The 18,918-nt window shown below is 37.5% G+C and overlaps 1 protein-coding gene and 1 gene segment (V, D, J or C); both read right to left on the bottom strand.

The window, feature by feature from the left end:
• ighd (immunoglobulin heavy constant delta) overlaps positions 1–18,918 on the bottom strand; it is a 784,237-nt gene that overhangs the window by 237,753 nt on the left and 527,566 nt on the right. The window contains exons 1-2 of one of the 50 annotated variants that reach the window (XM_079830383.1): positions 7,614–7,738; positions 7,217–7,523 (exon numbers count right to left, since the gene is read on the bottom strand). The exons of the other annotated variants lie outside the window; for them this stretch is intronic. The gene's annotated coding sequence lies outside the window, so the exon portion shown is untranslated. Of the gene's footprint in view, positions 1–7,216; positions 7,524–7,613; positions 7,739–18,918 lie in introns of those variants that run through there. 50 annotated transcript variants of the gene reach the window in all.
• The window catches only part of LOC307134541 (immunoglobulin gamma-1 heavy chain-like), a 194,639-nt gene that overhangs the window by 67,473 nt on the left and 108,248 nt on the right, over positions 1–18,918 (bottom strand).

Consider the following 18,918-nt stretch of genomic DNA (forward strand, 5'->3'; position numbering starts at 1 on the left):
TAGTGAACTGAAATACTGTGCGCCCCAGTATACACAGAGAGACAGTCCTTAACAAAAACACACCTCTCACAAGAGAGCTGTTCGTATGTCACATCCTGGTGTTAAAGTTTAAGTCCACATTTACTTGCAAAGTGCGGTTTTACACAAAGAAAATATGATATGGTTGATGCAAAATCTATAAAATATCAAGGCTATTGTTAAACACCAAAGATCAGTGAGCATCTAGAGAAGAAAAGCGTAATGTTATTTTAAAAGTTGGATTCTCTGCAGTGATAATTCATTTACAGATGGTTCTGACCTTTTTGTAGTTGATCGAAATACTGTGTGTCCCAGCCCCCATAATACACAGAGAGACAGTCCATAACAAAAACAGACCTCTCACAAGAGAGCTGTTAAGTCAGATGCTGGTATCAGTGACATTGCCATTAACTCCTGGAGGGACTTCAGGAACCATCATTTGGATAGGAGATTTTCCAGAAGAGGACGCACAATTTAGATGACGTGCTGCACATCATTGAGTGTTCTTTATCAACATTCATCGGGTCTTGCATCTACATATTAAACGGTAATTAAAATCTTATTCCTATTGCCAAGAATGTTTGATATCAAACTGATGCTCAGGAGCTTGTCTTGCTAGGGATTTGATGTCATTTAACAGTGAGGCTTAGATTTGAATAGCCAAAACATTATTACTTTTGGGTAGTTTTTTTGTTTAATTTTGGTAACATTTGCAGTAGAACTCCCCAAGATCTGTAAAAATAAAATTGTTACCCTTTAAATTGTGAATGCCAAATCTATTTAGCAGTTTGACTGTAGGTACTTCATAAGCCTACCTCATTCGCCACTAGGTTACTCTCCCCTAGTGTTTACTAATTATTGACCTTTTATAATTTTTCTTCTTAAAAATCTTATTATGGTAAGCATAATGTATTTGTTCCCTACAGGTGTCTGCCACTACATATTCAACCTTCAGTATCAAGATGCGCAGGCAGCTTGTGCTTTGGAATTCATTCAGAGGTAAAACCCCTTCATTACTTGTCATAATTATATGGATATATACAATTAAATTAAATTAAAATGTTTGTATTTTTTGGTGTAAAATGGTATTAGTACTGTACATTTCAAGCTACAACAGACACACACACACACACACACACACACACACACACACACACACACACACACACACACACACACACACACACACACACACACACACACACACACACACACACACACACACACACACACACACACACACACACACACACCTAGACACGCACACACGCATGCACACAGACACACAGACACACACACACACACACATGGTATTTAGTTGGACTATAGGCTTTATAATAATTCCATTTGATGTCACTTCTATATGTCATTCAAGTCCACTCTATTTGTGCAATGGAGAAAGACAAAAAATACATTTAATTTAATGTACACAAAACAGTATGTTGTTGACCCCACTCTGATCTTAGACTATTTTGATTTCAGGCGCTTTATTGGTGTAAATCCAGAGAGAGGGACAAAGGCCAAAAGTGGCAAGGTTGTCTTCAAGAAGAAAGGTGTGATCGTCCTGAAGAAGTCTTCTTCAGTCAATATACACGTCGCCATACTAATGAAGAATCTCCATGACTTTGAATGGAACTTCATATGGATCGGTGAGCTCTTTAATCTCGCTCTCTTTGTTTTGACAGTCTAGCATTGCCAAATTAAGCCACAAAAGAACTTATTAACTTTATAACCATTAGCCTGGAGTGTATACTGTACATTCCTGATGTTATAGTTTATTTATTATTATGATTGTTTTTTGTTGTTTGACAGTGGCAACACTGGAGTAATGCTGCATAGAGGAACAGCTGCTACTAAAGTGATGGTCATCTCTCCTGGATCCATAATGTAAAAACACAAACCTACCTCAAAGGACTATTTTAAGAGGTAAAAATACAAGCCTACCTCACAGGACAATTTGAAGAGGTGACCTGAAATCAAATGAACCTTAAATGTTTTTTATTGATGCATACTGTCAAAATGTTCTACTGTACTTTAATAGTTTCAAAATGGCCTTAATGCACATTTTCAAAATGTAGTTAAGTTTGTTTTCCAAATGTTGCCAATTCTGCATATGTTCAAAATGAACGTATATTTTTACAGACAGCAGAGAATACATTGCAGATTACATATGAAAATCTTTTAAATTGACTTTTAATCTAACTCACAGGACTATTTTAAGAGGAAAAACATGAGCCTGTGGGCTTTTTTTCCCCAAAAATGTGCCAACGATGATTGTATGCTGAATGTTCTTACTCATATAATCAAAAAGGTCTTAATGTTCCTTAAATAGTCTTAATAGTGACTTAAAAGTCTTCAAACTTATGTCTTAAATAAAAAAAAGTAAACTATCTAGTCAACCCTTCCCGTTTGGTTAGGGTTAAGATCAGTCTCTGACGAGCAATTTAAGAATATAAAGGGTTAGTTCACCCAAAAATGAAAATGACCCCATGATTTACTCACCCTCAAGTCATCCTAGGTGTATATGACATTCTTCTTTCAGACGAATACAATCAGAGTTATATTAAACATGTCCTGCTCTTCCAAGCTTTATAATGGCAGTGACTGTTCTGTTTTTTTCCTGTTTTTTTAAGTCCATTAAAGTGCATCTGTTCATCATATAACTGCTCCACACGGCTCCAGGGGGTTAATAAAGGGCTTCTGAAGTGAATCGATGCGTTTGTGATAGAAAAATATCCATAATTTAAAACTTTATAAATAAATGTAAATTATCTAGCTTCTGGCCAATCGCCTTCTGTTTTTTCAACTAATGGGAAAAGTGTTGTGCCTCTCGCAATTCAAAATGCTTACGCTACATCTGACACCAGTTACGTTCGTCAGACATAGCGTAAGCATTATGAAATGAAAAGAAGAATCTGAAAGAAGAATGTCATATACACCTAGGATGACTTGAAGGTGAGTAAATCATGGGCTAATTTTCATTTTTGGGTGAACTATCCCTTTAAGTTTATTGCCATAGTCTAAAGCAGACACTAGGCTGTTTCTGTTTGCTACTAGAAATCTCTTCTTTGATGTTTATTTTCTTCTATTTTTTTTGTTTTTGTATTCATGTTGATATTGACATTGCTCTTTGGAATAAAGGTGTTTGATATTGAAGTTTGTATTGCTTATTTTGCATAATATTCACAATAATGCATATCTTAAGCAATTAGCCCCGAGAATAATAAAGTTAATTGCTATCAATATTGCATGATATGAAACTGTTAAATCTATTGTATTTCTAATACAGTAAAAAAAAAAAATGCAGCATATTTCTGATTATTTGGAAATTATTTGGAAATTGACCTTCTCACATATTACTGTAGACAGGCACATCTACTGTGCCTGTCTACAGTAAACTGTGAGAAGTTAAAGTAACAACCTAAACAATATTATTGTAATTTCCAAATAATCACAGAAATATACTGCATTTAAATCATTTAACAGTGCGACTACATTGTGAACAGTGTGAAATCATTTAACAATGCGACTAAAGAAATATATTGTATTTCTGGTTTACAGACAACTACTGTAAAGTCATTTTACGTATGGTTACCGTAAAAATGACGGTATATTGCTGGCGTCTTTGCTGCCAGCTCTTTACTGTTAATTATAGAAATACAGAAATATACTGTTTTCCTGGTTTACAGACTACTACCGTAAAGTCATTTTACATATGATTACCGTAAAAAATACGGTATACTGCTGGCGTCTCTGCTGCCAGCTCTTTACTGTTATTTTACAGGGAAATTTTTTACAGTGCACATTTACTTGCAAAGTGCGGTTTTACACAAAGAAAATATGATATGGTTGATGCAAAATCTATAAAATATCAAGGCTATTGTTAAACACCAAAGATCAGTGAGCATCTAGAGAAGAAAAGCGTAATGTTATTTTAAAAGTTGGATTCTCTGCAGTGATAATTCATTTACAGATGGTTCTGACCTTTTTGTAGTTGATCGAAATACTGTGTGTCCCAGCCCCCATAATACACAGAGAGACAGTCCATAACAAAAACAGACCTCTCACAAGAGAGCTGTTAAGTCAGATGCTGGTATCAGAAAGCAAACATTTAGTAATATACATGAAAGAGCTAGTTTAATAGTTTATAAAATGTGGGAAAATCTTCAAAATTAAACTTGAGTTTAAAAAATATATATAATAAAATAATCTAAAATAAATTAAAAATGCCATAAAAGAAAATTCTATGAAAGTTTGTTTGAGGACTCTTTTAAGATAATTGTTAAAGGGGTTTATGAAGTGAAATGTTTCACTGTGGCCATTCCATGCACAGTGATACATGCCATCTCAAATACTCCTCATCCAACAGACTTTACAACCTCTTGACAGATGAAGCACAGTTTGCTGTATTGCACAATGATCCAAACCACATCAAATAGCCTTCTGTTTCATTACCTTATAATATCTTGAGATTTTGTAAATGTTCCTTCAAAGACTTGAAATGTTAATATAAGCACATCAACTAGACTGAATTAACCAGACAAAGAATAAACAACATGAATACTGAATTCTGTTTAACGATTCACCAATGACCCAGAAACATTTAGGCCTAGCTATCAGAGGCAAATTAATGGCTGACAGACTGCTAATAAAGTTATTAGCAGCTCTTCTACTCACTCTGGATGTGTACAGTACAGAATACAACTGCATCAGCTGTGGCAGGTTCAACTTCCTCAGCTGACGAAGGAACTTTCCACTTTCCTTGTGCATTACAAAAGTTGAAATGTAGCCTACTGTTGTATCCGAGTTCGCCATCCTCCAGCGAACTCGGAGTCGGAACCGAACGTTCACCAAAAAGAATAAACCACACCTAAGTGACCGAACCCTGACAAAATAATGTTTCTTTCGTGACTGAAGACAACGAATAATGCATAGCCTAAAAATAAATAGTCAATGCTCGAACGAAATGCATGAATCTCATAAGATCATTAATTTAATCATGCATGTACACGGATCTGGCTCTCCATTATTGGAGAGAAAAATGTAAACAGTTTTTGTATGAGGCTTTATCACCGTGCCACCCCAGTCACAGTGACACACATAAGTGCAAAAACCAGCGCCAGCATCAGGGTTGTCAACTTTTAAACGCCCTTTTCTTTTGTCAACCCTTTTCAACGGTATACGACGGTATATCGATTTCAGTATCAATTCATAGCCTGCTGTACATATAAGGAAATAAGGATATGTGCGTTATTAACATTTTTAAATTTCACATTTAAAGAAATCTAGTGTTTGATCATATCTAAATATTTATTCAAATGCAAAACTGCTAATTTTGTTTTTTGAGCAACTAGATTAGATACATGTATATTGATTAAAGAGCCATAAAGGCACCAGTAGGGAATGGCATTACAAATGGAAATTATTATTTTTCGAGCTACAAAATGACTCTAATTTGCCTCTTTGAATAAGAATTCTCTAATTTAACCTTAATTACTATAATAATTCTAATATACATGATAAAAATATTAGAAGAAAAACATTTTAAGTGGTCATTAATGGACCATAATTATTGCACAATTAATATATAGTACCAAAATATCAAAAAAAAAAAATCAATAAATAGCCTATTATTGCACTAAAATATAGAACATTTATTCAATTGAAAAACAGTTAAGGTGTATGGTCACATTTGACCATCAATGTGTATGAGTGTGACCAATTAGTAGGCTAAGGAATACCTGAGGTCTAAATACAAAAAAAACATTAACATTATGTTAACAATTGCATCTCCATGATCACTCTCCATTATAAAACGATCCTGTATGGTTGACGTAATAATCAATGCACACGATGCTGTACTGTTTACCAAAACTTGCTGCCAACACCTGTAAAGTGGAGCTGTTCTGTATCCAGCCATTCAAATGTATTGACACAGCGCTAGAAGTATTGAGAGCTCCGTGAAGCTCACGTGCACGTGACTGCGCTCGCCCCCTGGAGAGGAGAGAGCGTCGCAACTCCGTTTTTCAACACTCTGGCTTTAACTGTTATGCCTTATTAACGCCAAAACGCTATTTATTGTTTCAATTTCGCATTAAAACTTAAAAGAATTTAAAAGCTTAGACTTTGTTTAATATCAAAAGCAGGTTTGGCAATCTGGCGTGAGATTAAGTTGAGCAGCGTCACGCGTGAGACGGATAGGGTTAGGGTTAGGGTTAGCCTGAAAGCGTGAGTGTCACGCCATATGCGTGAGAGTTGGCAACCCTGTAGGCATTCATGTTTCAAGAAGGGGGTGATGCTATATTCACGTTTTTCCATAATCAAACAAACATTTCAGTAATTTCATACATTTTTCAACAGGCGAGTGGACCATCATTGATCAAACTCCTAACAGTAACAATCTAAAAGACCTTTGGCTACAAACACACAGACAAAGAATCCCCATAAAAAAGTGCCCATAAAAACAAACAAAACATATATATTATTGCAGCCTATCTCTCCCTCACTCCCTTTTTAAAATCAACAGTCGTTTTGGATGTCATGTATCGATGTCTCAAGATGTTGCTTTCTCGCCCTCTAGCGTTTATATAGGCTACGGGTTTTATTGGCTTCTCTGTTATTATACCATTGGTTAGAGTTTTTTTAGTTTTTATTTTATTTTTTTTCATAAAATTGTTATACACATATATGAAATATTATGCAATTTATTTATGAGTAGTTAAGTTCATGAAACATGCTTTGTTTATATTTATTTCTTGTGTTAATTCAAATGAATCATGAAAGTAACTTCATGATGTTTGTGTGGTGTGCATTTCCTGTCAAATAAACCCACTGATATTGCTATAGCATGCTCTACGCTACAGGAAATATTTATTTAGAAAAACATAAATCAGTTTAACTAGATTAGGTTAGATTAGAAAAAAAATTATGGAAGGCAACATTTGCAAATTTCAGCTTTATTTCAGCGAAACAATGATCCAATCAAGCTGGATGAGGACACCACATATTTGTGTCTCAGTTAAAAGAGACTCACATGAGGAAGCATTTCAGAAAACATAAAAAAAGGAAAAAAAATGCAATACAAAAACATTAAAAATACATAGGTCTATTACAAAAAATAAAACAATTGAATTCTGGGAAAGCTTTTTGATTTCCTGTATGAACAGTTTTTGAGCAGCATTGCTGTTTTTCTTGTAACTGTGAGTCTCTGGCACAGTAATAAACAGCTGTGTCTTCAGTCTTCAGGCTTTTCACCTCTAAATACAGCATGCTTTTACTGTTGTCTTTGGTGATTGAGAACTGGCCCTGTAGAGACTGAGCATAATATGCACTTGAGCCAGTGTCTATATATCCAATCCACTCCAGTCCTCTCCCTGGTTTCTGACGGATCCAGCTCATGTAGTAGCTGCTCATTGAGATTCCAGACACACTGCAGGACAGAGAGACTGATTCTCCTGGTCTTTTCACCACAGAATCTGAGGAGGTCAAAGACTGACCACTAACAGCTGAAAAACAGAGAAATTAATGTTAGAGGATTTACAGTAATAGAATAATGAGATGACAGTAATGATTCAGAACAAATGGGAGTTTCTTACATAAAACAATCAGCAGCAGAACTACATACTGTAGCATTTCCATTGTCACACCTGCCAGTAAATACACACACACACACAAAAGTTTTGCACTGTAGATGATTTAAATTGCGGAAGGTTTGTCATTCAGTTTATAAAACAATCCTCTGGGAGTGGGGGTGATCCACCCTACAAAATAGTTTGCATATTAAGAGGTTTGTTTTAGAGGGTTTAGGGTATCGGAGCAGCTGCGAGGACAGAGCTCCGGCATATAGCGTAAGGGTGACAAAAAACAAAAGAACAAAAATACTGTTTAGAATTGTAAGAGAGATCTAGAGATCAGCAGTATTTTTGGAGTAACACATAAGATTTAGCATATCTTCATGCAAACATATTAGACCAACAACATTCCCACAAATGTTAACAATTTTACTGAGTTGTCTTGAGCAAACAATATTATATTAAATAATGTTGCTGATGTTTTAGGGTTTATGATTTCCCAGCTTGCTACCTATTTTGCTTTGATTCATTTTCATAGTTTGTTTTTGTTGGATGACAGCATGTCTTCGATTTTCAGGCAAATCTGATTCTGAACCTATTATCACTTGAGGTCTTAAATTTGATGCAGAATGGGAGAAGTGGAGATATTTTTGTGTTAATAAATGGAGTGAGATGAGGAAAAAATTACATAGGCCTACTTGAAGTGCCATCTATAGTGACTCAAATATAAAGAGAAAGACAAACTACTGCACATACAACACCTGACAGATCAGAAAATATTGACTTTGTTTGCCTCCAAAGCATTATTTCATTTCATAATGTTCATGCAACATGCAGATGGTTGCTCTGAGCACAACAAATATCAGATGAAGTGAGTCGCATACTGTTTTTATCCACTTTTAACTTTATTATTTGGCATGTTCACATTTTGCAGCAATTACAGCAGCACATCTCTCTGGCATATAGTGTCAAAATATTTCCTCTGAGAACTTCAACACTATGTTATCCCATGCCTTCTGCGACTGAAGCAAAAGGCTTGCCTTTGAATGTACAATAGATCTGTCTCCAACTCACCCCAAATGTGCTCGATGGGGTTGAGGTCCGGACTTTGAGGGGGCCAGTTCATTATTTTCAATGTTCCAGTAGATTCTTATCTCTGACTTTAGATATTTCATCCGTTTTATGTGTAATGTAATGAACAAAACAACTTAAACCGCTTAAATATGCCTAATAAGTGTTCTAATAATTTTGGCCACCATTGTAGATCACTGAAATTTTCTAATAATATTTTGGGACTATAAAGTCATGCTCCACTCAAATGAAAACTTTCAGTTAAACATCACAGTTAATAAAAAAGGACTTCATTTTTACACTTGCAGTAAATTACTTGCAATATAGGCTATTTTAGGAAAATTAAACTTCATATTGCATGCTCAACATCAACATGCTCCTTCCATAACTCATCAGAATATGAATTATATTTGGATGTTCTTCATGTGATTTAGTTTGAATATTTGTTAAAATGTGTATCCTATTGTAACAAAACTTAGAAAATAAAAGTGGCCAATGAAGCTTAAGAGAATCACCAAAGAGAGCAACTCTTTAATTCCTATGCAGGGAAGTTAAAATGTTCTTGTCATGTGTGACTGCACTTCTGTTTTTGATTGGCACTGCAGCCTTTTGTGTAACTGTGACTCTCTGGCACAGTAATAAACAGCTGTGTCTTCAGTCTTCAGGCTTTTTATCTCCAAGTACACCATGTTTTTACTGGTGTCTTTTGTGATGGAGAACTGGCCTTGTAGAGACTGAGCAAAAATAGTGCCAGTGCCATCGTCAATACGACCGATCCACTCCAGTCCTCTCCCTGGTTTCTGACGGATCCAGTGCAGCCAGCTAAGGGAGAGTCCAGAAACCACACAAGACAGTGTGACTGATTCTCCGGGTTTCTTCACCTCAGAGCCAGAAGAGGTCAGTGATTGGCCATGTGCATCTGGGACTAAGAAAGAATGTACACATAATTAAAAAAACATTGGATTTAAATATCCATATTCAGAAAGTTTCTTAATGAGATTGGAAAGCAGATTTAAACTTACATGAAACCAGTACAAAGAGAGTAAAATAACTCAGATTCATCTTCATCTATGCAGTTTCATGCACAAATTATGTTTCTGATGTGCTGTGTGAAGAAGTTTTTAAAAACCCAAGCATTTATTACCCGGAGAACAGACTGTAAATTTCAAACTTCATTTGAATAAGGGAGGGTCTTAAAAACTAAAAATTGTTTTATAAAAATCTGCGGTGATCAATCACCCTGTTTTTCAGATGAGGATGGACAAACTATATTTATTTACATTTATACATAAAAGATCATATAAATGATATACTGTATACATAATGATGTAATATATATTATGAGAATGTGACCCACATTGTAATAAATGCTTTGTCAGGTAACCTAAACATGTGTTAACATCAATAATAACTTTTTATTTAAATCTTAAATAATATTAAATATTGCTGTATTAACCTGACTACTTTATTTTTGTCTTGAGTCGAGTGTGTGCACTCCACATTTACTTAGCTATAGTCATTTCTTTCATTGCTTATGTGTTGTTATTTTGTTGATGCTTAAAATACATTTTGGTAACACTTTATTTTCAGGATACTTTTAACCACATGCAGCACAAACATGGCTGATACCCTCCATTGATTTTGTACTGATGTTGATGTGTCTTAAACCTTGTGCTACTCTTATATCCCATTATGATAACACTTTACAATACGGTTGTATTAGTTAACATTAGTTAATGCATTAGTTAACATGAACTAACCATGAACAACACCTCTGTTCAGCATGAATCTTGACTCACACATATATTAATGCATATATTCATGTTAACAGTGCAATGTTAGTTAACATTATCCATTAGTTAACATGAACTAACCATGAACAATGCCTGTAGCTTTACTGTCTTGTAAGGTTATCTTACTGTACATATTTACATTAGTTTAGCAGTTGACACACACTAAGGATGAGCATTTCTAACTCACCATCTTAATCTAAAGGTAAAAATTCTGTTGCACACTTTATCAACATGTAATAACTAATACAACCTTATTGTAAAGTGTTACCATTATTATTATTATTATTAGTATTATTATATTTGCATTGAGTGTCCATAACAAAAGAAAAAGAAACCTCACTGTATGAAGCTGCCAGTGTCGACAATACAAAACATTTACAGAACAGGATTACTCATGATTACTTGAACATGAAACACAGAGATAAATAAGTCTATTATGCCAGTCATAAGAGGGAGGGGAAGTTTATTTTGCATGGTGAATATGGCATGAAAAAAATAAGAGTAAAAAAAGTAAGTTGCAAAATGATTTAGTGACTAAACTAACTAGCTAAATTTGTAGTATGACCGAACAGATTGTGAATCGACCCTTCAGTACATTTTCCCCAATAATCTTTTTGTAATTGTCTGTTTTTTATTTATTTATTTGGTCAGTATTTTCATATGACATGAGGGGGAAAAAATGCTTCAAATTTTTTTCTTCCCATTTGTGCCAGTGTTTTTAGAAAGGTTTGGACCTTTTTTTCTTTTTTTTACCCTGCATACCTTTTATAATGTGCATGCTTATTTCATATTGGTGTGATGCAATATTAAATTGAGCTCTGGCAATTGAGATTCCAGACACAGTGCAGGACAGAGAGATTATCCAGTTTTTTTCACCACAGAGTTTGCAGAGGCTAAAGACTGACCACTAACAGCTGAAAAACATAACATATAAAACTCATGAACCCAATTAATAATTAATGAAACAGAACAATGAGATGACCATAATAATCCAGAAGAATTTCCATTATCAGCCCAAAACTTTCAAATAAAAAGAATAAGAAGACATTTAGCTGCACTGCAACTGAACACAAGTACTGACTCAATTCAAATTATAGCAGGCTCTTGAGACTGAATGACTGAATTGTATTTTCTCATTTAGTGGTAATGTGATATTGTAACTATAATTGCAACGTTTCTGGTTGTTATTCAGGGCAATCATAACAGAAATAGCGGTAAGTCAGCACCATGAGCAGATGTGCTATGAAGTAAAGATGATGGTTTGGTCAGTGGCGTGCAGTGTTGTTCTGAAATGAGGAGGCAAAGTTCCTCAGTATTTTATTTTATTATGTAAATTCATGTTTCAGTTGCACTTAATGTCTAATTTTCATGTTAAAGAAACATTAATCAAGAAAACAATTGAATGTTTATTATTCTGTTTATTAAAATTTAGTATATTTCAAAAATGACAAGAAAAAAAAAACAAATTTTCTTGTAGATTTTCTGTATGAATCCTTAAGGTGAAAGTGTCACAGGGTGTTTTAGTGTTGGTTCATGTTCATTGTTCTTGGTTATGTTTTTAGTTTATCATGTTTGTTGTGTTTGAGTATCATGTTCACAGTCTTGTCAAGCACTTCCTGGTTTTGTCATGTGATTCCCATGCCCTCATGTGTTGTCATGTTATTGGTTCATTGTTTAATCACTGTTCACAGGTGTCACTTGTCTTGAGGGGTACATGGAGGCCACGAAGGCCACGCCTCTGTGGCCCCCTGAATCGCCGTTACCGCCATGGCCTGTTGAACTGCTCTTGCCGCCATGGCTGTCAATGGCTCCAGATCCTCCATGGCCTTCCACGGCGCCTGAGGGTCCAGGGCTTCCCACGCCTTAGGGTCCAAGTCCACCCACGCCTGAGGGTCCAGGTCCTCCCACGCCTGAGGGTCCAGGGCCTCCCACGCCTTAGGGTCCAGGTCCTCCCACGCCTGAGGGTCCAGGGCCTCCCACGCCTGAGGGTCCAGGTCCGCCCACGCCTGAGGGTCCAGGTCCTCCCACGCCTTAGGGTCCAGGTCCGCCCACGCCTGAGGGTCCAGGTCCACCCACGCCTGAGGGTCCAGGTCCGCCCACGCCTGAGGGTCCAGGTCCTCCCACGCCTGAGGGTCCAGGTCCTCACAGGATCTGTCACAGGGTGTTTTGGTGTTGGTTCATGTTCATTGTTCTTGGTTATGTTTTTAGTTTATCATGTTTGAGTATCATGTTCACAGTCTTGTCATGCACTTCCTGGTTTTGTCATGTGATTCCCATGCCCTCATGTGTTGTCATGTCATTGGTTCATTGTTTAATCACTGTTCACAGGTGTCACTTGTCTTGTCATTAGTCTGTGTGTATTTAGCCCTCATGTTTGCCATGTGTCTTCGTCTGTTATTGATGTTGTAACCTGCTGTGTAGGTGAGGTTTTTGTTTAGCCATGTCAAGTCTTTGTTTAGCCATGTCAAGTCTTTGTTTAGCCATGTCAAGTCTTTGTTTTATGTTTTGATATTTTTGATTAAACTGCACTTGGGTCCAACAACTTGCCTCGTCAGTAGAAATCCGTTACAGAAAGATTATGAGGGAATAGAAAAACACATTATGGATTCACTATAGTGATTGTTAATTTATCTGGGGCCCGTTCTTCGTATGTTGCTTATTACATCCGAGATCAAATGACTCATCCAAGATGATATCATCGTGCTAATCATAATCCGGCTAATTGGGTTCTTCGAACACACCTGTTGTTTATGATTAGTATCGCTGGATTGAGATATGAGATAATTGCGCGTTCATGCGTTGGTTTAAAAGGGGATATGTATCGATAGTAGAAACAATGATCAGCAACGCTGTTATTGGCTGTTCAGCATGGCCAAAGAACGCGCTCAGTTTTTCACGCAAGCAGAACAAGACCTTTTAATGGAAGGTTATGCCGAATTTGAATGTTTAATTAAAACGACAGGGAACACCTCAAAGTCTGCAAAAGCCAGGAGAGAGGGCTGGCAAAAAGTAGCAGACAAATTAAATGCGTAAGTGCTGTCCATGTTAGATGTTTCTATCACTTTATACAGTATGTATTTTTGCACTTTAATAATTTCATATTTACTTTGTTCTTTTATGTCAGAGCCACCACGGGACCCACTAGAACATGGGAACAAGTAAAAGTGAAGTACAAAAATATTCTACAAAATGGTAGCCTTTACATCTTATACTGTCTTTATTTTAAAAAGCCACTTTTTTCCTCTTTTTAAAAGCCACTGTTAAATGATGTGTTTGTCTGTTTATAACAGCCACCAAGAAAAAGGCTGAAAAAAAAAACAGGTGGTGGTCCTGCACCCCCACAATATACCCCAGCGGAAGAGCTGGCCCTTGGGTTAAATAAAAACCGAACCATTGTGGAGGGTATCCCTGGGGGCAGCTCTTCCTCAGACCCAAAGCCAGGGACCAGTAGCAGCAACACCTTCATTACTGGTAGGCTAAATGAGCTTTCAATTCTCTTAGTACACTGTAAAATTATTTGTTGCTGCATTAAATTAAGTATAATCCAAACGGCTGGTGCAGTCATTTCAGCCGTTTGTCAAAGTGGAAACTTCTAAACTTTTAGTTGATATAAAGTGTTGGCATGGAGTTATTTATTTATATATATATATATATATATATATATATATATATATATATATATATATATATATATATATATATATATATATATATATATATATATAATTTTTTTTTTTTTTTAAGTGTAGTTTTTTGTAATTATCCCCCCCCCCCTCTTTTGTACAGTTTTACATAATACACCAACACTTTTACCTGTTCCCATGCAAGTGGTGGCTGAAGCATATGCAGTAAGTTGTGTACTTTTTCTAACTTTTACATCAAAAGGGAAGAGTGCAACACTTTGTAATACCCATTTATTTCCATTGCACAGGACAGTGAAGAAACCCTCTCAGATGACTGTCCTTTGGAGGAAGAACCTGTAAGTGCATAAATAACTTTTTTAACCTAATTTGTATATACTTGTGTACCTATTCTTTCTGTCTGCAATATGAGTTGCAGGAGTTACACCTAGAGAAAGGCCTACAGAAGGGCCTGCAGAAGAGTCTGCACAAAGAACTGATACAGAGGTGGGAAGTGTTGTACTTTTACTTTTGACTTTTGTTGCATGAGGCATGTTTTGACCCTTTCTCTCTCCCCCCCCCCCCCAACCCCCCAACAAAATGACAGGGTGACATCCGTTCCCTATATAAAAGACATCTTCAGCAAAAAATTTAGTATTTTGAGCTGATAAAACACAAATTAAGAGGAGAAATTGAACTGGACAACTTGAAAAAGAGAAAAATTGCACTAGAGATAGAGTTGCTTCAAAAGGACCTTCAGAGTAAGTGCTAATACACTATTTGACACATGGCAGTATTGCTGACTTTACATAAATATCTCTTATTGCAGGCAAAAGATGACTTGCTGGTTTTTCTCTATAAAGAATTGTATCTATCTATAAAGAATAAAACTCAAGGAACTAAGCATATTTGTCTTGTCTTTTATTACACATTCAAAAATGGTGTTCCACAATTCTGTCCCGTGCAGCTCTGCCACTAGGTTGGTCCAAGTGCACTGGCTGGAGGTCATCATCAGGCTGCACCCCCACCACAGGGGTCCTCTCCTTTCTGATGGTGGCAATGTTATGCAATATGGCACATGCAACAATTATGTCACAGGCCCTGTCAGGTGCAACCCTCAGACTTTTCAGACACTGAAATCTTTCCTTTAGTTGCCCAAAGGTCATTTCAATGCGTGCCCTTGTCCTGGCTAGAGCTGCATTGTAACGGGTTTGTGGTCCAGGGTTTGGATCAGGGAAGGGCGTCAAATACTGCCTGCAGGCATAGCCCCTGTCTCCAAGCAGGATCCCGTCAAAATCCCCTGTATAATGGAAAAATGCAGTTCTGTTAGACTCAGCATAAGTGTGTGTAATACTGTGAGCTTGACATTTTATGTTCCCTTACCACGTTCAAATAATGTGCATAAATGTGACTCTCTGAAAATTCTTGAGTCATGCACTGATCCTGGCCATTTTGCTTCCACATTTGTGATATGGAACATAGCGTCACACACCATCTAAGAGATTTTAGTCAGTCAACTGCATACTTTTTGATTCCATTCCCTTTTTTTAATGTAATTTTACTAATCTGGAGTATTATAAATTGTAATGGTAAATTACCTGCACATTTACACTGTGAACCCCCTTTCGGTTCACAAAATCCCCTTCATTGGGGCCTGGTGGGGCCTTGATGGGGACGTGTGTGCAGTCTATAGCACCAATCACATTAGGGAAGCCTGAAGAAAACATACTGTTAGTCATACTTATTGGCATGGTCATGATTGCATGTCATTATTAACAATTATAAATGTACATGCAATAGCAAAAAAATTCTGCTTTACAACCTGTGGTCTTAAGTGGCTTGGAAATATCACTAAAACCCCTAAAAACTGTTTGAGTGCCAGGTAAACTTTGCGAATGGCACGACAGACAGCACTTTTCACTAAGTTCTCTGCATCTCCAATAGTGTAAAGATCGCGCTGCGCTAAAGGATCCTGTCTATCCCGCAATACGCGATTAATTCGAAAAGCTCTGCGAATTATTCTTGCACCTTCCGCAACAGGTTGCTGTCGTAAAAATGGACAAGAAATGGCTGCGACAGACTTCCCTATCTCCTCCGCTTATAAAGCCGCAATCTAATCCTGTTTACATTAAGTAAGCCTGCTCCCGAGCAGGTTTAAGCTTACGGACCTGTTACTATGACAGCAAGTCCAGGATGAGCTTCGAAGAACCAAACAATCCAAGATCATGCCAAATCGTCAACAATCAAATCCAGCTAACTGAGTTAGCGACGTACGAAGAACGGGCCCCTGGTCTGATCTTTTTGTAGTGATCTGAAATACTGTGCACCTCAGTATACACAGAGAGACAGTCCATAACAAAAACACACCTTTCACAAGAGAGCTGTTAAGTCAGATGCTGGTATCAGAAAGCAAACATTTAGTAATATACATGAAAGAGCTAGTTTAATAGTTTATAAAATGTGGGAAAATCTTCAAAATTAAACTTGAGTTTAAAAAATATATATAATAAAATAATCTAAAATAAATTAAAAATGCCATAAAAGAAAATTCTATGAAAGTTTGTTTGAGGACTCTTTTAAGATAATTGTTAAAGGGGTTTATGAAGTGAAATGTTTCACTGTGGCCATTCCATGCACAGTGATACATGCCATCTCAAATACTCCTCATCCAACTGACTTTACAACCTCTTGACAGACGAAGCACAGTTTGCTGTATTGCACAATGATCCAAACCACATCAAATAGCCTTCTATTTCATTACCTTATAATATCTTGAGATTTTGTAAATGTTCCTTCAAAGACTTGAAATGTTAATATAAGCACATCAACTAGACTGAATTAACCAGACAAAGAATAAACAACATGAATACTGAATTCTGTTTAACGATTCACCAATGACCCAGAAACATTTAGGCCTAGCTATCAGAGGCAAATAAATGGCTGACAGACTGCTAATAAAGTTATTAGCAGCTCTTCTACTCACTCTGGATGTGTACAGTACAGAATACAACTGCATCAGCTGTGGCAGGTTCAACTTCCTCAGCTGACGAAGGAACTTTCCACTTTCCTTGTGCATTACAAAAGTTGAAATGTAGCCTACTGTTGTATCCGAGTTCGCCATCCTCCAGCGAACTCGGAGTCGGAACCGAACGTTCACCAAAAAGAATAAACCACACCTAAGTGACCGAACCCTGACAAAATACTGTTTCTTTCGTGACTGAAGACAACGAATAATGCATAGCCTAAAAATAAATAGTCAATGCACGAACGAAATGCATGAATCTCATAAGATCATTAATTTAATCATGCATGTACACGGTTCTGGCTCTCCATTATTGGAGAGAAAAATGTAAACAGTTTTTGTATGAGGCTTTATCACCGTGCCACCCAGGGACGTACTGGGACTGAAATTCAGCCCGGGACTTTAAGACGGAGAGGCCTTTTACGCGAGTGCCCTTGGTGCACGAGCAGGATTTTTTACAGTTATTTTCATTCTAATAGTGTTTTTATGGTATAAAAGACAAACAGATTACGCTGAAGACCTTCAAGAAACTTTAGGATAACACCTGCCTCCTCAGGTTGTATAAGCAAGTCACCACTGCACTGAACACAACCAGGTCAGCAAAACCTAATCTCAAACACATAAGTCACACAGTATACTGCTAACTACCATCATGTCATGTGTATAGTCAGTCGAAGTGTTAAAATAGTTACAATTACTCACACCCACTCATACTCAAAAACTACAATGCAGTCCCATACAATAGAGATTGTGTGTGTGTGTGTGTGTGTGTGTACTCACTTTCAACTCTCCCTGCCTCAGCTTCCCCTGTGCTTGACCCTGCCTCTGCTTACTGATTGTACAGCTACATAACATATGCATGAGAAGAACATGAGTAATAAATATAGCAAAGAATAATACATTTTCTAATTCAATCTGTGCTTCAGTCAGGTTATTATCTAGTATGTGGAACTATTGGCATTTTATGCTATATGTAAATATGTAACATTGTGCTGTATTTTTCTATTTTTGTGTGAGTGTCCTAAATAAAGCTTTTATTGATTATGCCTAATATGATTGCCTACCCAGCCCTGCACACTGCCCCTCTACTTGTCTGTTTCCTGGTTCCTGCTCTTCCTCTCTTCTCTCTCCTGCTGCTCCTCCTCCTCCTCTCTCCTCCTCCTCTCTCCTCCTGCTGCTCCTCTTCCTCTCTTCTCCTCCTTCTCTCTCCTGCTGCTCCTCCTCCTCCTCCTCTCTCCTCCTGCTGCTCCTCCTTTCTTCTCCTCCTCTCTCCTCCTGCTGCTCCTCTTCCTCTCTTCTCCTCCTTCTCCTCCTCCTCCTGCTGCTGCTCCTCCTTTCTTCTCCTCCTCTCTCCTGCTCCTCCTCCTCTCTCCTCCTGCTGCTCCTCTTCCTCTCTTCTCCTCATTCTCTCTCCTGCTGCTCCTCCTCCTCCTCCTGCTCCTCTCTCCTCCTACTGCTGCTCCTCTTCCTCTCTTCTCCTCCTGCTGCTCCTCCTCCTCCCTCCTCCTGCTGCTGCTCCTCCTTTCTTCTCCTCCTCCTTTCTTCTCCTCCTCCTCTCTCCTCCTGCTGCTCCTCTTCCTCTCTTCTCCTCCTGCTGCTCCTCCTCCTCCCTCCTCCTGCTGCTGCTCCTCCTTTCTTCTCCTCCTCCTTTCTTCTCCTCCTCCTCTCTCCTCCTGCTGCTCCTCTTCCTCTCTTCTCCTTCTCTCTCCTGCTGCTCCTCCTCCTCCTCTCTCCTCCTACTGCTCCTCTTCCTTTCTTCTCCTCCTTCTCTCTCCTGCTGCTCCTCCTCCTCCTCCTGCTCCTCTCTCCTCCTACTGCTCCTC

The sequence above is a fragment of the Gobio gobio genome (genome assembly GCF_949357685.1).
Source record: "Gobio gobio genome assembly, chromosome: 1".
Taxonomy (NCBI): domain Eukaryota; kingdom Metazoa; phylum Chordata; class Actinopteri; order Cypriniformes; family Gobionidae; genus Gobio; species Gobio gobio.